A 23,519-nucleotide genomic window follows, 5' to 3' on the forward strand; every position below is an offset into this window, starting at 1 on the left:
AAATGAAAGTTAAAATTCCAGAGCCCCCCCTCACATCCATGGCAGCTAGAACAGCTAAAGGCCTAGATGACACTTGGTCCATCGAGGTCAGTATTGTCTACTCAGACTGGCAGCAGCTCTCCAGGGTCCCAGACAGAGGTCTTTCATATCACCTACTGCCTGGTCCTCTGAACCGGGGATTGAACCTGGGATCTTCTACAAATATAGGTTGACAAAAATATAATTACACTCCTTAGACAACAGTCACAATACAGAATGGTACAATATAGCTCAAGAGGAAGAATTTCAGCAGGTCGGTCAAATGAATCAAGAACTGGTTTAGGTATTCGACGTTCCTCAATCAAGAATGGTTCTTACCAAGCATGGATCATAGTACTGTACGCTACTGGAGAAATAAAAACATATCTCATATTATAGATATTACAACAAAACAAGGTATGAAAAGCAAAGCTACAATAGAACATTCCCTAGGAAAAACTATACTGTGATTTTTTTAAAATTTAAAACTAAGTCACTTAGTTAATTCCCTTAAAATAACTGATGTGTTGTCACAACCATTAACTGCACTTGAATGCTTGATTCGAGACGCTGATAATTTAAATAGAGGGCTTATTTCAAAGATATATTCAATATCAAAATGCATGGCAAAGAGATTGCACAACAGCACTGGACGATGGAACATGGTCTAAATTTTGGAATTCCACTAGCTTTACTACTATGTCCATACCAATACGCTTTCAAAATTTAAAAATAATGACAAGATGGTATGCTACCCCAAAAAAACTTGCACATATCTCGCCAACAATCTCCCCGAGATGTTGGAAAGGCTGTCAACAAACAGGGGAGTTTGCCTATTGTTGGTGGGAATGCGCAAAGATTAAGGCATTTTGGTTTGAGGTCATTAAAATAATTGAAGACATAACTTCGATACTGGTCCCGTTTACACCAGAAACTTTGTTTTTAAATACCTGGCCACCAGAATTAATAGAGAGGGCAGATAAAGAAACTATTGAGATAATGCTTGATGCTGCCAAGACTACCATTGCACATTTTTGGAAAGACACAAAAGCTCCAACAACTGAAGCTTGGTTCCGTAAATTATGGAATCACTATCTTATGGATGCCTTAACAAAAAAATTAGATACTATTTCACAGAATACGAGACAAATGAGGTTTGTGGGAAAGTGGTACCCAATTCTAGATTATCTATCTCAGCAGCAGTTTATTTCCTCTGAATGGTCCCAATTCCACAAATGGATTTAAGTTATGTTTTTGGTTGAACTGTTGTTACTCGAATGTGTTTTATTCCTGTAGAATCATACAAGTAATACTTAATCTTAATGTTTGAAACGCTTATTCCAAGTACGAAATATATTCAATTGATCTTGCTTTTACTAGCAGACAGCAGTATGTTATACTGCTGCAAAAATGTAGACTTGTCTACAATCCAAATCAGTCTACTTATGTATGCATAAAGGTTGATATACAAAGTTTAAATGTGTTACACTTCAAAAAAGTAATGTTGTATTATACCAGAACTCGATCTGTTATTGTTGTATCTTAAAAATAAAAAAACTTTAATTGAAGGAAAAAAAAAAAAGAACTGGTTTTAGTTCAGGGTGTTACCCAAATGGTCTAGTTAATTAATTAGTTTCAGCCTGCAGGCCTTTAAAGGAACAACATGCCACAACCAGGACTTTAGAATGTACCATGTCCTGGCTCCAAACCACCCCGATAGAAATTGAGGACTAAACTGCATGTCACATGACATGGGCCAAAAGAAATAAAAAGAGAAAAAGATCCCCACCCTGGAAATCGCTCTTAAAGTGCCATGCACACAGATCTGCAATCACATGCTCACACACACTGAGAGCTGCTCTAGGGAATTCTCCCTACATCAGCATTCTAAGAAACATGTGCACCCACATCTCTCAGAAATGCAGGGTGTTACCACATTCTCCACTATTAATCTGTTACTCAAAATGGTCTAATTAATTAATTAGTTGACTGGGGAATTTAGCTTTTAGCAAGAGGGGGTAACCTGAGATCTTTTTCACCTGTGTATACAGGGGTCCTTCCCAGAGAACTCTCAAATGAAACAGGCAGATGTTCAACTAATAGAGTTTTTATTAGAACGTAACAGAGGAGTAAATATGCACACAGTAGAACACGCATGCTAGGTAAACAAAGAGAAAAAAGGACCGAAGATGGGGATCAAAATGGATTTTGGGGAAGAGGTTATCTCTACCAGTCTTGAAGAGATTCAAGTCTGTCCTTAGAGGTCTGTTGAAGAGCAAGGCAACCAGCATCTTGGGTGTAAAGTTACACACACACACTGCAATTGGCAGTGTTCCTGTATTATCGATGCAACGAACATGAAATTAAGCAAACTCTGGAGCACAACGGAAGACAGGAGGGCCTGGCGTGATGTGGTCCATGGGGTCGCGAAGAGTTGGACTCGACTGTGTGACTGAACAACAACTGTATTTATACCCAAAAATGATACCTAAGGGCACGCTGATGTGGCTGCATCAAAGGAACAACAGTGCTGATATGATTGCAGGAAGATTCCCAGAGACCTGGACAAATGGTTCATAGCTATCCCAAAGGGAGATCAAAATGTTTGGCAGACCTTGATTGCCTTCCCAGAACTGATAATATCGGTGGATGCCCCTTGGTGTGCAGGACGGAGAGGAACTTCCAGATGTTGTAAATATGCTAAGTGGGCAAATGGGGGAAGCAAGACGGGGGATAAAAGAGGTTACCATAAGATGTGTTGCTGTTTTCCTGAGAAACCCCAGTATTGTAAAAAATACATTACTTTAGGATGGAGGAGAACTATTAGCAAACCTGCCTCCTTCGATGAACTTCCAGATAGCTTTCCCCCCCCAGGCTGTGCCTGCCATTCCTTCTCCTAGGCCAGGCAGTGAGATAAATTTAGTTTCTATCTGGAGTAGGGTTGCCAGCTCTGGGTTGGGAAATACCTGGAGATTTTGTGGGTGGAGCCTGAGGAGGGCGGGATTTGGGGAGGGAGGGACTTCAATAGGATACAATGCCATAGAGTCCACCCTCCAAAGCAGTTGTTTTCTCTAGGAGAACTGATATTGGTCGTCTGGAGATCCACTGTAATAGCAGGAGATCTCCAGGTGCCACCTGGATATTGGCAACTCTAGATTCTAGAGTGGTTTTTCTATGAAGGGTGTATGGCATTGCTTCCTTGTGGAAAACCAACTGTCCCTCCGTGGGATGGCACTGACTGGAACCAGTTCTTGCTTAAAAGCTCTTCGTTAAGAAAGAGATGCTGTGGGGGAGAAGGAAGGGGGGCACCAGGAGACCAGCCGCGGGAACCATGGAGGGGATCACTTCCTTTGCTTCACTTTCTGGGGCTTTGCCCTACCCTGTCATGACCCCGGGGGGCTGCCATCTCCAACTGCCGCCACTCTGGACTTTGGGTCCCCTGAGAAGGCCCAGAGTACACTCCCAAGCCCATCCAAAATGCCCCTTTATAAGGCGAGAGCATAGGCGTGATGACCAGGCAGAGAACAATTAAACAAATGGTTTATTAACACAGTACTGGGGCAAGGAAAACAAGACAGGGTGCTTCAAAATATATAACAGTGTTTAAAGGCAAAATAAACAACTCTAACGCAACTACCTATTTCACTTAACTAGTTACTATTTCAAGGCCCACAACCTCTCTTATACCAGGCCTCCTGCCTGTACTCACTGTCCCAAGCAAGGGATCTTTCTCTCAGACCAGTCCCCTCAGTTTAGCTCTGTGTGAGGCCAGACCACAGAAGAGCAAAAGAACACAGTTCCCTTCAGTTTAGCTCTGTGAGAGGAAAGAACACCGTTTTCCACAGCCCACAGAATATGTAACAATCACCTCAGGAATCCCTGGACACTGATTGGTTACAACCATCACTAAGCATTGTGTGGATTGTAGGCTGTGTCTGCTTTCCACTGCCATGCAGGTCTCTCCTGGGATCAGGCGGCACCAGGCCCCGTCTCCCGGTCCTGTACAGATCATGACACCCCCTTTCTCCAAAAACTTAGAGGGTGCTAGTGGTGCCTGGGTAGGTTTTCCTCTGATGTGATCAGATGACAGGAAATGGTAAGGGGGCAGGAATATCCTGCATTCTGGGGGAAAGCCCCAAGACCCTCTGAGTCAGAAGGAATAAGAGACAGCATTGACCTTTGAAAGTGAAAAGGGACAGGACGTCCCTGAAGCAGAAAAAGGAAGCATCAGGAATAACACAAGTTTCTGCTGGACCTGCCAGGAAGGAGGCGGTGTGGTCTAGTGGTTTGGAGGCCAGAACAGGGTCTGGAAGACCCAGGTCTGAATCACAACTCTGCCACAGAGCCCACTGGGTGACCTTGGGCCAGTCACATAGGCTCATCCTAACCTATGGAGGAGAACAATGTAATCATAAGATGTTCAATATAACGACAAACTGTATATACTTGCCTTAACTTTTTTTTTGTTTTTGCGTTTGTGTGTGTGTGCCCCTATGCCTGCAAGTCACAGTGACCCCTGGTGACTCCTTCTGGGGCACGGAGGACGTTGAGAGAAGTGGCTTGATAGCCTGCCTCTGCCTCCCAGCCCTGGTATTCTTTGGAGGTCTCCCATCCAAGTACCCGCCAGGGTCGGCCCTGCTTAGCTTCTGAGATCTGACGAGATCAGGCTTGCCTCGGCTATCTAGGTCAGGGCTTGCCTTAACTTTTTTTAATTGTAGTGGTGAGCAAAATTCTCTTACTGGTTTCTTAGTTCTCCACAAGTAGCTAGTCTTACAGGTCAAGGCTCCAAAATCACTGAAGAGGCCTGGCTGGAATCTGTCTCTGGAAGCCTCATGCAGAGGACAGTAAGCCTTATTTTATTTTATTGTTTAAACTACACCCCGCCTTCTCCTTTTAAAAATCTTTTAAAGCATTTTACAAAGACATCACTGCAGGCCATGCAAACAGCATAGAAACACAGTTAAACAAAAGATGAAACGGCAGAAGCCTGTCTTAAAAGTGCTTAAACAATCAGCCTCCAAATGCCCAGGAGAATAAAAAAGGAGATGGTTAGCTCTGGATGAGTCACTCCGCCATGGGTTATGGCACACGAAGCAGGGTGTTGCTACCATAAAGGCTCTAACCACTGGGGCTACATATGTACAGTCTGCTGGAATGGCGTGACATGGGCTATCCAGGTGGGTAGCCAGCAACAGAACAAAGCTTGAGCCCAGTGGCACCTTTAAGACCACCAACCAAGTTTTATCCCAGTGTGCATGCACACGAAAGCTGACATGCAGAATTAAACTTTGTTGGTCTTAAAGGTGTCCCTGGACTCGGACTTTGTTCTTGTGCCATCCAGATAACAACGTCAGCACAGGCTGAAAATGTACGCAAGAGGAATGTAAGATTTTAAAAATAGTGCTTCAGTTGATCTTACTTTGAGGTGATGATTCCCCGGTAAGCAAGGAACGCCTTCGATGTCAGCCCTGTCCCAGCAAAAGTCTCTGCCACAGGCACCCTCTGTAATTACATATTTCGCAAGCTCAGTCTCTGCAGAGCATGTTTGCAAATCACTAACAATTTCCACACTGCTTAACCAATAGTGAAGCGTTGCAAATGAAGGGGGGGGAAGGGGGGGAAGCCTGGCTAATGAGCTTCAGGGCCAAGAAAAGACTTCAAGAGGGAATTAGATAAGGATACGGAGCAGAAGTCCATCAGTGGCTATTAGCCACAAGGTATAGATAGGAACTATCTATATTCTTGGTGCTTGGGGGGGGGCAACAGTGGGAGGGCTTCCAGTGTCCTGGCCCCACTGCTGGACCTCCTGATGGCACCTGGTATTTTTGGCCACTGTGTGATACAGAGTGTTGGACTAGATGGGCAATTGGCCTGATCCAGCCCTGGCTTCTCTTATGTTCCGAAGTGACTTCTCTCCATCTTTTTGGGGATTCAGTGCTTTTAACAGGAGCAGAGCTGGCAGAAATTCAACAGGTACAGCTTTTCCCCGCAGCCCAGAGAAGCCGCAATGATGAGGATTACACCTGTTGAATCCCTCCACGTCATACAAGTGTTGTTTTTCCCTCATGTTATTTAAAGCATTTCTATCTCGCCTCTCTGCCGTTTCAGACCCCGGGGGGAGGGTCACAATGAAAGGCCCAGGGCAGCTGTCCCAGCCACACCCAGACCTAGGGTTGCCAACTTCCAGGGGGCACCTGGAGCCCACTCACTATTACAATTTATCTCCAGATGTGTTCCTCTGGAGAAAACGGCTACTTTGGAAGGTGGACTCTCTGGCATTGTACCCTGCTGAGGTCCCTCCTCTCCCCAAACCCCACCCTCCCCAGGCTCCGCCCCCCCCATATCCAGGTATTTCCCCAACCCAGAGCTGGCAACCCTATTCAGACCCCACCACGTGCCACTCTCAGAGTTTTCTCCTCTGGAATAACAGAACAGCGCTGTTCTCACTTTACCCTGTTCCTCTGCAGAGTTACACCAGTCTAAGTCAATTGATTTCAATGGGATTTGACTGGCATAACTCTACATAGGACTGCAGTGCACGAGGCATGTTTATTCATGCAAATGCAATCAGTCAGGGACATCTCCAGGTGGGGGGCCTGGAAAGATGACTTCCAGCGTCCCCCCCATTAAACATGCCACACACCTCAGTTTTGATATTAGTTTAATCTAACTTTACATTGTTTTTTCACACAATACTAAATGAAGCTTCCTAGCTGTATTGGTAAGTATACTGTTCTGAAACATTTTTAAACCTTGTATCTGGCAGTAATCCTGATGTTTTATTTACTGTAATATTAATATATGGACTATACAGTCTTAGAGATATCCCCCATGTTTCATGCCATTTAGATCTTTTTACTGTGCTGTCATCACTTTATTTGTTACTTTAATGTTTCACCATTGCTTGTTGACTTTATAGTCAATAAAAAAGTTAAAAAGAAAAACATGCCACACACCCCCTTGCTCATATGCACAAGTGAATACTTCACACTCCCTTAGGCATTTGCAGGGCCAAAAGAAACAGCCCTGCCCTGCCCACAGGAAACAGGAGGTCTCTCCACAGATTCCTGTTAAGGAGATTTGCAGGGGCGGACCCTCCTGGGACCCCAGCAGCCCCTTGATGAAACAACATTTACTTTATTCCTTATTTACTTCATTCATACCCTTCCTTTCTCTTCAGTGGGGACCCAAAGTGCCTTACATCGTTCTCCTCTCCTCCATTTTATACTCACAACCACCAGGGGTCATTTCCTGCAACAAGCCCCACCCCCTGCTCTCAGCGGCCCTCAGTCAGAGCAGGAAGCAGCCAGGTAAGTTGCAGAGCCCCCAGCAGGGCTGCCAAATGCAGTCGGGGGGGGGGCGGGGAATCCCCCACTTCGGAGCACCGATTTCCGGCGCGCCGGAATCGGGGCCCAGGGGAAACCCCAGTGACGCACGCGCGGTGCACGCACACACACCCCCGACATTGTCCGGGAGCCCCCCGCTCCCGGGTGATTTAGATTTGGCAACCCTAGCCCCCAGGCCCAAAACAGTCCAGTGGCACCCTCAAGACCAAGTTTTATTCAAGTACAAGCTCTCCCTCCTCTGCGAGGACAGATCTGCACGTTCCCCCCCCCCAACAGCTAGCAATCCAAAACAGTCCAGTGGAGTCTGAGCCGTGGGTGTTGCCTTCTGACACACTTCCGGTGATGTCAGGGGGTGTGGCATATGCAAATGAGTTATGAGTTATGCTAATGAGCTCCTGCACCTCTTTTTGTATTAAATGACCCCTGACAACGACCCTGTGAGGTAGATTAGATTGAGTAGGTGTGATAGGTTCAAGGGCACTCAGTAAGTTTCCATGTTGGGGGGGGGATTTGAATTTGGAACCTGCAGATCCTAGTCTGGCACTACATTGCCTTTCAGCCCCACTTGGGACTCAGTTCGTTTTCCAAGGAATTTTTGCCCAAGATTTGAGCGCAGTAGTACCTTAAAGACCAGCAAGAGTTGCTTCTGAGAGACTAAACTCCCTTCATCAGATACAAGCAGGAAACTTCTCACTTGTACCTCATGAAGGGAACTTTGACTGGAAAGTTTCTACCCTGGAAATCATGCTGGTCTTTTAAGATGCCCCTGGACTCAAACCTTGTTCTTCGACTGCAGACCAATGTGGCTACCCACCCGGAAGGAATTTCTGCACAATCTATATTTAGCTTTAAAGCATGATGCTTTAGGACACAGGAGGGCCTGGTGTGATGTGGTCCACAGGGTCGCAGAGAGTCGGACTCGACTGTGCGACTGAACAACAACAACATGATGCTTTTAAAACAATTCCAGCTCTTTCTCTAAGGACCTGAGGGTGGTATATACAATCCCTCCCCCATTTTATCCTCATAAAATGTCTTCAAGCAGGTGAGGTTGCCTGGCCCAAGATCTCTCAGCAAGCTTCACGGCAGGTGTCTAAATCCAGGTCTCCCAGCCCCTGGCCTGCAGCAGCCTGATTAGGGAAGGGCTGTGCCTCAGTGGCAGAGCATCTTCTTGGCATGCAGAAAGGTCCCAGGTTCAATCCCCAGCCTCTCCAGTAAGGATGATTTATTATTATTATTATTATTATTTGGATTTATAGCCCGCCCATCCCACAAGCCGGCTCAGGGCAAGTAACACCATAAAAACAGTACAATAAATACGATTAAAATTAAACAAGTTAGAAAACTTAAACAATAATAGACATTAAAACTCAATCGCACTTCTGACTGTCACTGTGAAGGAGCTCTGTCTGAGACCTTGGAGAACCGCTGCCAGTCTGTGCAGACAATACTGACAGTGATAGACCAGTGGCCTGATTCAGTATAAGGCAGCTTCACCTGTTCTTCTCTGCCTGTCAGGAAAGATGCCCTACGCTGGTTTGAGGAGGTCTTAATACAATGCCCTAAAACTTTAAGTACTGCCCCCCCCTTTAGATGTTGCTAACATCTGGCCTGGGTAACTCAAAAAGTTCTGATGAGGACTTCTGGGGAACTAAAAAGCTATTATGTGTCAATGGGGATGGTCCTAATTAAAGACATTATGTGGACTGTGCTCTTGACCCCCACAACTGTTAACAACTTGTCTCCCAGCCAATGCTCCCTCTAAGCTGTGGAGTCTTGTGAGCTGCTGGCATTAAAGTTGTGAGGGAGCAATTTGGCTACTGCATCAGTTAGTTTGCTCTGGAGCCCTCCTTCCTGAGCGAAGACAAAAATGTCTGAGCCGGAGGCTAAAAAACTGTAAGCTAGCTCACACTAACTCAGCTTAGAGGGAACACCCAGCTCCCAGTCTGATACTACACCACACAGGTTCTTGAACACATGAACCGGCCCTCTACTGAACTATACCACTGGTTCCATTAAGGTCAGTATTGTCAACTCAGACTGGCAAGCGGCTCTCCAGGATCTCAGACAGAGGTCTTCCCCGTCACCTACTGCCTGCTCCTTTTAACTGCAATTTGCTGGGGATTAAACCTGGGACCTTCTACATGCCAAGCAGATGCTCTACCACTGAGCCACAGCCCCTCTTTCTCTCCTCCCTATTGGCTTGACATTAAAATCAAGAAATGTGTCTATCCGTAAGGGAAACATAGCCCTTTACCCAACTTGGAAAACTGAACCAGATATTTGCAAGCAGAACATATTGGTTACCAACCTCCAGATGGTGGCTGGAGCTCTCCAGCTATTACAACTGATCTCCAAGCAATAGAGATCAGTTCACCTAGAGAAAATGGGTGCTTTGCAAGTTGAACTCTAGGGCACTATGTCCCAAACCCGACTCCGTTCAGGCTCCCTCCCCAAAATCTCCAGGCATTTCCCAACCCGGAGCTGGCAACCCTAAACAAAAAAGTTTTGCAAAGGAAAACAAACCAAAAAAAGAACTAGCCCTACAGGCACCAAGATGAGGGAAAAAACAACTTTCCAATGTGAAGTTTCTACACGCAGATTAATTTGCCACTCCCAATTCGGATTAGCCTCCTCCAATATAGACGCAAACAGTCTCCCTTTCTGAATTGCCGCCTCTCCCGGGATTTGGCTCCGTTTTAATGACCTCCCCCCGCCTCCTCCTTAGGCTCAAACCGACGGCGGCGACGTCACGCATTGCCCGGAACTCAGCTGGGTTTCCAGCACCGCGGCGGGAGGAGAAAGCCAAGCCTGGAACAGCCCGGTGAATAATCAAGGCAACGGCGCCCTCTGATTGGCTGACCGCAGCGCCCTCTGGCGAGAAATCTGCAGATCTCGCCGGTAATTGGCGGAGGGTCTTGATGGCGTTGACCAGGAGGGGGCGGGGTTAAGGTGACGGCCAGCAGCTGACACGGGGCTGGGAGCAAAGCGACGGGAAGTGTTTGAGCCGGATCGGCCCCAGCTGGTGGGCGAGGGAAAGCGGGTGAACTGCAAGGTAGGTCCCCTGGGAGAGAGGGTGGATGAGAGCAGAGGTCTGGGCGCTGGCCCCGGCTTTTACTGCAAATGCTTCTGTGGGGCTAAAGGAGGGAGTGTCTCTGAGCATCGACAGAGTGTCTTTCCCGTTTGAGTAACCAAAGCTGTATGCTCGGGTTGAGAGGATGGAGCATCCTGGTCACTGGATGCTATTTTGAAGCGAGCTTCAGCCCTGACTTCTTTAGAATCCAAGCTCTGAACTGGGAGGGAGAGCTTTTCCTGTCTGTGCTGGTGTTTGTGGAACAAGATTTGCTTCTTACTTGCTGAGTGCATTTGCATCCTTCTCTTTCTCCATGGAGGTCACAAAAGTGTTTGTGGCTTTTCCCCATGTTGTCCTCACAACAGCCCTGTGAGGTGGGTTAGGTTTAGAAGAGTGACTGGTCTAAAGTCTCTTGGTGGGGATTTGAACCCAAGTCCCCCTGGGTACTAGTCTGATATGCTGGTGATGGGGTTGGTGGAGTGATTAGGAAGAGCAATGTGGGAAGCAGGTGGCACCCTGAAGGATGGTCAAGAATAGGGTGGCAGTGGGTGGGCAGTCAGATAATCAGCGGAAAGGGTCCTGGCAGGTTCTTGGGGGTAAGTACCTTTGGGGGGCTGGTGGTGGAAAGTGTCATCAGGTTGCAGCTGATTTATGGTGACCCTGCAGGAGAAGAACAGAGGTGGTTGGCCATTGCCTGTCTCTATGTAGTGACCCTGGACTTCCTTGGTGGTCTCCCATTCAAGTACTAACCAGAACGGATCCTGCTTAGCTTCCTAGAGCTGATGGGATCAGGCTGGCCTGGGCTATCCAGGTTAGGGCAAACCTGGTGAACTGCAAGGAGAGTCTCCGTTCAAGTCTCCCAGTGGGGTATTGGAAGTGAGTTGGGGGGTGGGGTAGAAGCCTGAAACCTACTTTCCAGGGGATTGCTGTAAAGGCGTACAAGGCCGGCTTTGTTGGACGGCAGAGGAGCAGAGTATTTGCCTTCACTGGCCTTGGTAAGCGGCTCCTGGGCCACAAAAGACTGGGACATCAAAACAGAGTTATAAATCAAGAAGAAATAAGGTCCCGGAAAGACGGGCTTTGCTTATAACAGTGTGGAAGGATAAGCCTTCTTTTGTGTTCTTTGGAAACTTCGTAGTGAATTATCCTTCTTGCATATCCCCCCTCCCTTTCCCTTTTTTCCGATTACCAATAACTTTTAAAAAATCACCACTCTCTTTTTTTTTTTTTAAAGAGGCTGCTGTGCATTGTCTTGTTAAGGGGCCGTCTGAAAAGATTTGCGTGTGTCTGCACTTGGGGGGCTTCCTGAGGACTAGAAACTCTGCAGACCTGCTGAGGTGGCTGAGGCAGGTGGGGACCTGGGGAGCGTTTGCCCTTTGTGCCTTGGTGTGGAACAGAGGAGTGAATCCTTTCTTTCCCCCCTCCTCCGCCAGTGTGATAAGCAGCTGGAGTCTAATAGAGGCGGAAGGCAGTGGCAGGGCTCTTTGCTGTGCCCACAGAGCTAGCGGATGTGATGTGGTGTCCCCGAGGGCTGGACTTGTCTGCTCCCGTTGGCTGGGCTCTGTTATCGCTCCATCAGAGACGCGACTTGGCAGGGCCTGGCAGAGAGTGTGTGTGGAGGGCCTGGCCTCATCCTGCCGTACTCCTCTTTGGGGTTTTCGCTGCAGGCCTGCCGTAGTCCCCACTTGAACCGCAAAGTCGTGGGGCCAGATCCCCGTGCTGAAATGGAATGGGCCCAAGCACTTGCAGGTAGTCTGTGGCTGGCGGAGCCGTCCAAAGTCTTGGTGCATCGATCCTTGTGACGCTGCCAGCTCAGTTGGGTGCTTGGTGCGCAGCGGCCAAAAAGGCGACAGGAAGCTTTTGTTTACACAAATGTCTCTACAGGCACGGGGCATGGGGAGCTGTGTTCTGGGCGAGAACAAGAAAATAGATTGAAAAGCTCCCTGACGAAGCTGCTGGGTCCTGCAGACCTAATATCTGGTGAGGCCTGAAACCTCAAGTGGATGTTTACTCGTCTGCTTCAACCTTTGCTGCTTTGCTTGGCCGCAGTTCAGCTTCTTCCTTCATCTGTGACGAGAAAAATTGTGGCCTGGGACTGCTTCAAGGATACCTGCTGGAACCTGTGCACCTTCTCTCTGCCCGTGGGGATGTGACCCCTTGCTTGAGTGTTGGGTCCGGTTGGAGAGCCAGTCTGGTATAGTGGTTAGGAGCGCGGACTCTAATCTGGGAGAACCAGGTTTGAGTCCCCACTCCTCCTCCACATGCAGCTGCTGGTGTGACTTTGGGACAGTCACAAGTTTTTTCAGAGCTGTTCTCTCAAGGGCAGTTTGCGGGAGAGCTCTTTCAGCCCCACCTACCTCACAGGGTGTCTGTTGTGGGAAGGGGAAGAGAAGAAGAGATTGGATTTATACCCCGCCCTTCACTACCCAAAGTTGTCTCAGAGTGGTTTACAAACTCCTTTCCCTTCCCCTCCCCACAACAGACACCCTGTGAGCCAGGTGGGGCTGAGAGAGCTCTGACAGAAACTGCTCTTTTTCAAGAACAGCTCTTATCAGAACTACAGCTTGCCCCAGGTCATCCAGCCAGGTGTGAGTGGAGGAGTGGGGAATCAAACCCGGTTCTCCCAGATTAGAGTCCGCGCACTCAACCACTACACCAAACTGGCTCTCAAGGAGGTTGTAAGCTGCTCTGAGACTCCGAGTGAAGGGTGAGGTATAAATCCAATCTCTTCTCTTCTTCTTCTTCTTGTACTGGAAAAAGGCACAACTGGAAAAAGCCACTTTAGCTGATAGGGTTGAGGTCTCCACAGATTCCCTGTAGTTAAATCTGTTGTTAAGATTGCCTTTTACAAATTATTAGGGCAACTGGGTATTAACAATAAAATGTTTTAAAGGTCCTTAATTCATTGGGTCTCCGTAAGTCAGAAGCAACTTTACGACCCTTAGCACCAGGGGTCTTTCATAGAAAAAAAGGTGCAGGAGCTCATTAGCACAACTCATTAGCATATCTTGTTTGCATATGCCACACCCCCTGACATCACCGGAAGTGTGTCAGAAGGCAACACCCACCGCTCAGGCTCCACTGGACTGTTTTGGATTGCTAGCTATTGGGGGGGGGGACATGCAGATCTGTCCTCACAGAGGAGGGAGAGCTTGTACCTGAATAAAACCTGGTCTTAAAGGTACCACTGGACTGTTTTGGACCGGAGGGCCTGGGCGAACTCTGCAACTTACCTGGCTGCTTCTTGCTCTGACTGAGGGCTGCTGAGAACAGGGGGTGGGGTTTGTTACATGTGCCCGCCCCCTGGGCTCTTTACTGCTGGAGCTCCGCTCCTATGCGCTCCTGCAGGAAATGACCCCTGCTTAGCACACAAATACACATAGACTGGGTATTTGAAGGGCTGTGTCAGGCAGCCTCCTAAGCTGAGCAGCGTCCAAGAACATTTCTTCAGTTGTTCTCCCCCTCAAGAAGGATCAAATGGTCAGGGACCACAGAATGTGCTGTGATTTCTGCCAGTAGGCAGAAATATCCCACAGTTTCCATCCACACTAATGTGACCAATTCAACACGATGTGGCTTCTGCAATGGTTCCTCATATAATCAGGGATATAAATCCGGTGAGCTGCTTGCTGAGAAGCGCTCCCCTTCCCGTCCACCAGCATTTGCTGTAAGTCTCTTTTACGATTCCCGGTTGGCTTCTGTTGTTATTCTTCCAGCCGGTCAAAACCCACTGTGCTGTGCTTGTCTCTGGTCGGGGTTTACAGAGGGGAGGTGTGAAAGAGAGTGATGCCTTCTTGTAAGACCTTGATAATAAAGATCAGGACTGCCTTTCTGTAAGCGTGGTCTTTCACTATCTGTCCGGAAGCCCGAGCTGCTTGGAACAAGTGAAAACTGGTGAAAGGTCACTGATGCAAAACAAGTTTGCTTCCAAGATTCTGTTTTGGGAATAAAGGGAGCACAGGCGGTCTGTTTTGACTTGGGAAAAATTAGATCCATCAGATCCGGCCGTTAGAAATGAGCTTTGAAGTCTTGTGCAGGCTCCAAACTGCTGGGGTACGAGCCTGCTTGGGTCGGGATTTTTAACTGATTCTGTTTGTGTGTGTTTTTAAAAAAGATGTGGCTTCCGTGTGTACAATTTATTGGTGAGTACAGCGAGGCCTTTTGTTGAACTTGGAAGCCTTTTTTTTGCATGTCTGTCAATCACATTGTCATTCTGAACCTTGAGCTGGCAGCGTGAAATTCAGTGTGCATGTTTTGGGGTACAGTTGTACACCACAGGTAGGGTTAGCAACTGACTGGGGGGTGGAAGGCTCTGTCTCTTTGCTAGAGGTTTAATATGCAGAAATGGACAGTCGTGGCAGGAAGCAGAAGACCAGTGGCCAGTAATTGCTGCCAATCCAACTGATATTAAAGGGACAGCACAAAGGACTGCTTTAGAAGTTTATTTTAAACATTCTTCTGCCAGGACAAAGAGTTGAGGATATTGAGTGACAATCAGACATCTCTAAGGCTTCCAAACTCAGGATGTTGTTAAATATCAAAAGCACCATTGAGCTGGCAATATATTTGACTTCAGTGGAGAGAAAGAATTCCAGAACGGCATTTGCCCTAGCTAGATGTTCTGCCCTTCCATCTGCGGTTATTCAAGGCAGGTACAATAAAACTCCCTACTCTGAAAGGCTATGCCCATGCCTTTTAGGGCGAGGTTGAATCGGTAGAGCCTATGTTCTTCAGCTGTCCATTTTACAGTGAGTCTTGTCTTAAAATTATTACCCCATTAGTCGATAGGACACCTGGGCTCATTAATACAAACAAAGCAAGGCTTCACTGGCTCCTTCAGATAAGAATGCAGAGATTACACAGTCAGTCGTTGAGTTTTGTGCATTAATTCTTTGATTGCGGGAATTGCATTTTAAAAGTTCTTAAATTCAGACTTCTATTTTTGTATATTTTGACTGGGGTTTTTTCTCTCCCTCACATATTATGCTTACTCTGTATGTTGGTCTTAAGACCGTAATAATAGAACTATGAACCATGAACTTCTGCCAGGAGGCTTAATGTTACCTCTTCTGTTCTTGCCAAACTCTTAAGGAGATTAGCCAATCATTTTAACCCAGGGTGGGTTTATTATCCTTTTGAGCATCATGTCCTATCTGGTCTGTTGGCTGGCTTTCATCTGTTGTCTCTTGACTTGCACTCAAGCCATAACTCAAATTGGTTCTAGGCATTTTGTTGTCCCAAGCAAGGGATACCTTTCACATCCTGGAATGTACAGCAGCCTGCTGGGTCAAGGAGGGGCTGACTTCAGTGCCATCAGAGGGAAGTGGTTCCCTGCACAGACACCGGTCCCTCCTTACTGTCCTGCATCAGGCAGTTGTTTGGGCAGCTGATCAGGATAACCAGCCCTGGCTGGAAGCCCCTTTGGAGGGGAGCACTTGTAATCAGTGCTCCCTGTAAGCTGTGGAGCAAAAATTCTACTTTGTGAGCTACTGGCATTAAAGCTGTGAGCGATTTGGCTGCTGCATAGATTAGTTTGCTCTGGAGCCATCCTTCCTGAGCCAAGACAAAAATGTGCGAGCTGGAGACTAAAAAACGATAAGCTAGCTCATACTAACTCAGCTTAGAGGGAACACTGCTTGTAATGTCTTAGCAGAGAAGAGGACTGTAGGAGAATGGTATTCACTGCTCTGAGCTCCTTGGAGAAAGGTCAGGCTGTGGATCTCTTCCTAGTTCTTACAGATGGACAGATGACTCAGAATGTGGTAAGCTTCGGTTCTCCAAGGTTTTGAATTCAGAATGTGTATCGACCTGGAGAGGCTGTGTGGTATGCCGGGGTTTTGTCCTTTAAGAGGCTTGAAGAGATTTACTGGGTGTTTAAAAACAAAGGCTTCAGTAGTCATCAAGGACATATCGGTATCAACTTGGGTGTGTGTTTCCGATGGAAGGGCTCAGTTTAACATTCCATTTCAGGATTTCTTAGTCTGAGAAGTTAAAGGTAAAGGTTCCCTTGCTTGAAAGCCAGTCGAATCCGACTCTAGGGTTGCGGTGCTCATCTCCGTTTCAAAGCCGAAGAGCCAGCGCTGTCCGAAGACATTTCCGTGGTCATGTGGCCGGCATGACTAAACACCAAGGCACATGGAACGCTGTTACCTTCCCACCGAAGTGGTACCTATTTATCTACTTGCAATTTCTTGCTTTCGAACTGCTAGGTTGGAAGGAGCTGGAACTAGAGACGGGAGCTCACTCCATCATGCGGCACCCGGGTCTCGAACTGCTGAACTACCGACCTTCCACAGCCTGCAGTTCAGCATCTTAACCACTTGAGCCACCGCAGCTCCTTGTCTGAGAAGTTACTGCTTTCTAAAACAGCCACTGACTTTTGCGCACAGTTGACGGTGGTTTGGACAGACATTATATAATGCCCTTTATTCCAACAACAGGTCCACTCTTCTTCTTACGCTTTCGAAACTTCCCTTATGTCTAACTTGATTTTAAAATTCTGTTGTGCAGATGTTTTTATCCAGGGCTGGAGGGGGGAAAAGAAATGTTGCACATTCCTAAGATGCTTGAAAGCCAGCATCTAATATTCAAGGGCTGTCTTGTACAAGTGTGTGTTAGTTTTTCCACATCAAATGTTTAAATGCTAGCAATTTTTTCTGACCATATTCCATCCTTTCGTCAAGTGATCCCTGGTATTTATGTGATTCTACAGAAATCTTTCAAACTTCCCTGTTTTTACATGCTTTAAATCGGGGGGGGGGGGAACCGTTTTGAGCCTGTGAGCCTTTGGAATTTTGGCCTAGAGTGGGGGGTGCAGACACAAGATGGCTGCCACACGATGGCTGCCTCAGGAGGCGGAACCAGCCATAAAATGGTTGCCGCAGCTTTTAGTTACACAGTGAAGATCCTTCTGTGTTCCCTCTAAGCTGAGTGTGAGCTAGCTCACCATTTTTTAGCCTCCAGTTCACAGGTTTTTGTCTTAGCTCAGGAAGGATGGTTCCAGAACAAACTAATTTATGCAGTAGCCAGATTGCTCACTCACAACTTTAATGCCAGCAGCTCACAATATAGAATTTTTGCTCATAACACTCCACAGCTTAGAGGTAGCATTGGCTGTCAAAGCACTGTTTTTAAATTCCCTGTTTCCCCAAAAATAAGACCTACCCAAAAAATAAGCCCTAGCAGGATTTCTATGCATTTGTGGTATAAGCCCTAGTGTGTCTTCTTGAGAAAAAATAAATATAAGACCGTGTCTTATTTTCGGGGAAACACGGTATCTGTATAGCCAATGAAAAGCCTTACAGGGCAAATGTCCTCCCCCCCCCGCTGCCCCCCCTTATCAAACACTTGGCTGCCCCCAGGAAACCATATCGGGGGACCCCAGCTTTACATAAAGTTCTTGGAGTCTATACAGATTCACAGCTGTGCCTGTGTTTTGTAAATAAATTCTTACCATTTGGTATGAAATATGAGCCACTAATCCTGAGATGAAGAGGAGGTCCTCTGTCGTACAGGAAATTCGTAAAGGAGAGATAAGTGGTGAGAAACGAAACAAAATAGAGGTGCTAGAGCAACAGATACCATGTAAAAAGTACTAGGCCTCCAATTGAACAGATCTTAGTTGACAAACTAATCAGCTAAGGTTTCTTCAAATGCAGTTGTGGTTTAATATCAGGAAAACCAATTCATGATTATTTGGTTAAACAGTGCAGCCACAGAAACTGACTTTCAGAAGACAACGGAGATACATTGAATGTCATTTCAAACGTCAGCATCACGTTTTACCTCAATGCTAACTACTGTAGTGGAAATAATTTCTTTTTTATCTGAACCTAGATAGATAGATAGATAGATAGATAAGATGGGTAGCCATGTTGGGCTGTCTGTAGCAGTAGAAAAGAGTCAGAGTCCAGTAGCACCCCAAAGACGTAACAAAATTTGTGGCAGGGTATGAGCTTTGTGAGTCACTGCTCACTTCTTCAGCAGTGACTCACAAAAGCTCATACCCTGCCACAAATTTTGTTACGTCTTTGGGGTGCTACTTGCTTTTCTGTATATGTATAAAATCATACTGAATGGAAGTGATTAGAGTTACAAATAAATCTGGCCTAAAATTGCTTTCCTGAATCACTTGAACGGCGAACCGATCACTGGTTTTATTTTATCAAGCGATAACTGATGTTGTTGTTCAGTCACACAGTCGAGTCCGACTCTCCGCTACCCCATGGACCAGATCACGCCAGGCCTTCCGGTCTTCCGCTGTCCTCTGAAGTTTGCTCAATTTCATGTTCATTGCATCTACGCCACTGTCTAACCATCTCATCCTTTGCCGTCCCCGTCTTCTTTAACCTTCAATCTTTCCCAGCATCAGGGTCTTCTCCAGTGAGTGCTCCCTTCTCATTTGGTGGCCAAAGTATTTGAGCTTCAGTTTCATTATCTGGCCTTCCAGGGAACAATCAGGGTTGATTTCTTTTAGGATTGACTGGTTTGATCTTCTTGCAGTCCAAGGGACTCTCAAGAGTCTTCTCCAGCACCATAGTTCAAAAGAATCTATTCTTCGGCGCTCGGCCTTCCTTATGGTCCAACTCTCGCAGCCATACATGACTACTGGGAATACCATTGCTTTGACCATGCGGACTTTTGTTGGCAGGGTGATGTCTCTACTTTTTATCATGCTGTTTAGGTTCGCCATCGCTTTCCTCCCAAGGAGCAGGCGTCTTTTAATTTCATGGCTGCAGTCACAGTCTGCGGTGATCTGGGATCCCAGGAACGTGAAGTCTGTCACTACTTCCACAGCTTCCCCTTCTATTTGCCAAGGAGTGATGGGGCCGGATGCCATGATCTTAGTTTTTTTGATGTTGAGCTTCAAGCCCACTTTTGCGCTCTCCTCTTTTACCCTGAGCAAGAGGCTCTTGAGGTCCTCTTCACTTTCTGCCATCAGAGTGGTATCGTCTGCATATCTGAGGTTGTTGATCTTTTCCCCAGCAATCTTAATTCCCGCTTGTGATTCATCCAGGCCAGCATTTCGCATGATGTACTCTGCATATATATTAAATAAGCAAGGCGACAATATACATCCTTGTCGTACTCCTTTTCCTATGCTGAACCAATCAGTTGTTCCATATCCGGTTCTAACTGTCGCTTCTTGGCCCTTATACAGGTTTCTCAAGAGACATGTGAGGTGGTCTGGTACTCCCATCTCTTTAAGGACCTGCCATAGTTTGTTGTGATCCACACAGTCAAAGGCTTTAGCATAGTCAATGAAGCAGAAGTAGAAGTTTTTCTGGTACTCCCTTGCTTTCTCCATAATCAAGCGAATGTTGGCAATTTGATCTCTAGTTCCTCTACCTCTTCGAAACCCAGCTTGTACTTCTGGCAATTCTCTATCCATGTACTGTTGAAGCCTAGCTTGTAGGATCTTGAGCATGACCTTGCTAGCGTGTGATATGAGTGCAATTGTGCGATAGTTTGAACATTCCTTGGCATTGCCCTTCTTTGGGATTGGAATGTATACTGACCTTTTCCAATCCCGTGGCCACTGTTGTGTTTTCCAAATTTGCTGGCAAATGGAGTGCAGCACTTTAACAGCATCATCTTTTAAGACTTTGAATAGCTCAGCTGGAATACCATCACCTCCACTAGCTTTGTTGTTAGTAATGCTTTCTAAGGCCCATTTAACTTCACATTGCAGGATGTCTGGCTCGAGGTCAGTGATTATACCGTCGTGGTTGTCAAGGACATCGAGATCTTTTTTGTGTAGTTCTGTGTATTCTTGCCATCTTTTCCTAATCTCTTCTGCTTCTGTTAGGTTCCTACCGTTTTTATCCTTTATCATGGCCAGATTTGCTTGGAACGCTCCCTTGATTTCTCCAATTTATAAATTTATAAATAAATAAATAACTGATAGCGTCACTTCAAAGCTCTGGATACAGAGCTCTTCTCCTCAGTATGCTGAAGGATCTGTATGGGAATTCGACTTGCCAGCCAGAAAGTGGGACCTGGCGTTGAGCTCATACCCAGGGTACAGAGATCAGTTTGCCTATGAGAAATGGCTGTTTGGAAGGGTGGACTCCATGGCCGTCTGCCCTGCCACCCCAAATCTCCAGGGATTTCCCAGCCTGGAGTTGGCAGCCTGAGTGGGAATGGCTCAGGGACAGAAAGTGGCCTTGGTGAGCCAAGCTGAATGCCCTTGTGGCGTTACTGGGCAGCGCTCCAGTGTCACTTGGCTCAGGGGCACCAGCCGTGATCACTGGCTCACCTGTTTCTTCCACCTGCAAAGTGTTGTTGATGTGGGAGGAGGCAGTGGATGAGCTGATAGCCAATTATTGTTTCCCGGAAGGGCCCCAGCCTGAGGTGTTGGGAGTTGGGTCTGCTTGTACCTGGTCTCTAGGCCAGAGGCCCACTTGGAAATTTCATTGTGTATTGGACAGCCAGTTCAACCCTGGTATGAGGGCCCACAAAGCTCTGTGGTTGTACTAGTGTGTGTGTGGGAAGCATGAAACCTGTGTGGCCCTGTAGGATCAGCCCTGAGGTTCTCCCAGCTTGAAATCCCTTTTGGGAAAAGTTCTGTAGATTTTTTTCCTCCAGGGCTGATCTTGCCATATAACAAGGCAAAGCAGTTACTTTGGGTGGATGACTCCGAGTGGGATGACGTTTTCTCATCTGCAGTCATTTGCTGAGGCAGGGGGTAATGCACATGCGTGGGGGTAATATGTGCATGGGTCTGATTGATTCCAGGTGCACAGATGTCCAAGGGACTTTATCCTAAGTGGTGTTTGCTACCCATTCTGCTGAAAATGTTGTAGGGTTGGGCATCGGGCCCACCCCATGAGGTCTGTCGAGTCGAGCCAACCTGAGCAGAGTAAGGTATGTTGCGTTTAGAAGGGTGTAAACTGTTTTCAGGATTACACTTGATTGGTCTAGACAAAAAGCATTATTTTTTTCTTACAAAACAACAACTACAAATGTGTTTCGTAATTAACAAGCTTAAAGTAGTTACTAGTTATTTTTCAAAATAACAGGGAAATTATAATTGTTTTTTCTTTTTGAACTAGGTTTGTGAAAAATTTTTGTTAGGTTAGTTCTTAATTCTTCATCATCATCATTGACCTTTATTGGCATAGCATGGTGTTACAAAAATATAAAGTAAGATAAAACTGAGGGCTTTATACCACAGTAATAGAGGTAAAAAAGGTCATAAACAATCAGTTCAGAATGACATATCCCAATATAAAAGTATACATTAAAAACTCTTGCCCTTAGCTTCCATACAAGGAACTCAGCTACAGATGCAGTGATTTCTGGGGGATTTATCAAAAAGCAAGAAGTTAAACTCATTATCTTTTTTTTTTTAAATCCCCGGAGAGATATTTTTTATTTTGCAAGACTACAAAAAGTACAAAGAAATAATAGGGAAGGGACTACATCTAAGGATAAAGGAAAGCAAACCACACTATCTAAAACCCCAAGAGGAGGAGATCTTATCACTGTTAGTTAAAATGTTAGTACTGTTAGAGTTAGTGTCACAATATACTTGTAGAGTTCTTGCTTATAACAATTCGCTATTTATATGTTATTTTGTTAGTTGTTATGAGATAAGTCTCTGATCATCTTCTTGTTCTTCGCTTCAAAAGGCCAGTTTCCAAGTCCTTCTGCCTTTACTTAGGCTTTATTTATTTATTTAAATTTATAACCCGCCCTCCCCGCGAACGGGCTCAGGGCGGTATACAGAAGGAGCCAATGCCCAGTACATAAAACATTAAAACTGCATTTTTAAAACATTCAATAAAGCATAAGTGCTCTCCACAAGAGCTTTCTGTCTCTAAAATCGTAAACCACTCTGGCAAGTCCTGCACCCTTTTCTACCACAGAGTCCCCTTCCGTTCCCGAGGTAACAGAGTCACTCGACTTCGTTTCTTCCTCTTTGGACTCTTCTTCTTCCCCCACCTGTCGTCTCAAAAATTCTTTAGCTTTAAAAGTGGAGTCTATCTTCTCTCTCCTCTCGTTAATTTTAAAGATGACACCTTCCGGAACCGCCCATCTGTACGATATCCCATTTGTTTGAAGAAAGGAAATTAGATCCTTCTAGTTTTTCCTCTTTTGTCTGATTTCAAATGGAATGTCCTTTAACGTTTTGATGGTTACATTTCCCATTTTCAGTGGAGTTGCTGAAGTTGCTTTTAAAATGATGTCCCTAGTTTGTCTTCTTACAAACTTGACCACAATTTCTCCAGGTAGACTATTTTTTTAATGTAATTGGAGTATGCCCTGTAGGCTACTTCCATTTTGTTTACAAGTTCATCCGCTGTTAAGTCTACTACTGGAGCGATAAGCTCACTGAGCACCTTCTTCAAATTTTCTCGATCTGTTTCAGGAACCCCCTGAAACTTGAGAACCATGTTAGCTTTTTCCATCTGTAGCTGTAAAACTCGATTCTCTTGGCAGTTCGGCCTCGTTTCCACCTCTCCCATCCTTTTCTTCAACTTCTTGCTTGTGGTGTCTATCTCTTTAATTTTCTTGTTTGCTTGCTCCACTTTTTTCTCTGTTTTGTTGAGCTGGAGCTGCTGCGCAGCAAAATTTTTGTTCATCACAGTCAGTTGCTGGTTAATACCATCGAGATGTTCCATCACCGGCTTAAGCATATCTGCCAGGAGTTTGAGGACATCTGTTCCCTCTTCCGGCTTCGGGCTCTGCCCCCCTCGGCTTCTTCTTAAACTTTCTCTGCTGGGCCGCCATCTTTCCCATTTTGTTTACAGTTTCTGCCGCTCCCTCTAAACTCGGAAAACTCGCCAACCGACTTCGCAATTCAGAGAAGTCTCTCAAAACACTTTTGGTTTACTTCCTCCCCCTCACCCCCTTCGTGTCCATATACTGCTCTCGCAAAAGAGGCGTCCCTCTTTGCAATCTCTGTTTTTGATCGCCGGGGGGGGGAATCCCTTTTCAAACTACTTCATTTTATTCTGAACTCACGTTAATTGTCGGCCAATTTATCTGGCCACGCACAATTTTACGCCATTCTGCTCGATCTCCGGCACTTGTCCCGGTCAGTCCAGCTTGTGCCCTAGGGCCACTCAGCGACTGGT

The 23,519-nt window shown here is 46.2% G+C and overlaps 1 protein-coding gene across 2 annotated transcripts in view; it reads left to right on the top strand.

Moving 5' to 3' along the window:
- The first annotated feature begins 10,346 nt into the window (after nucleotides 1-10,346).
- The window catches only part of STAT3 (signal transducer and activator of transcription 3 (acute-phase response factor)), an 84,088-nt gene continuing 70,915 nt past the window's right edge, over nucleotides 10,347-23,519 (top strand). For both annotated transcript variants that reach the window (XM_015412458.1, XM_015412459.1), the window contains exon 1: nucleotides 10,347-10,419. The gene's annotated coding sequence lies outside the window, so the exon portion shown is untranslated. The remainder of the gene's footprint in view (nucleotides 10,420-23,519) is intronic.

This window comes from Gekko japonicus, unplaced genomic scaffold (assembly GCF_001447785.1).
Source record: "Gekko japonicus isolate JY-2015 unplaced genomic scaffold, Gekko_japonicus_V1.1 scaffold8, whole genome shotgun sequence".
Classification (NCBI taxonomy): domain Eukaryota; kingdom Metazoa; phylum Chordata; class Lepidosauria; order Squamata; family Gekkonidae; genus Gekko; species Gekko japonicus.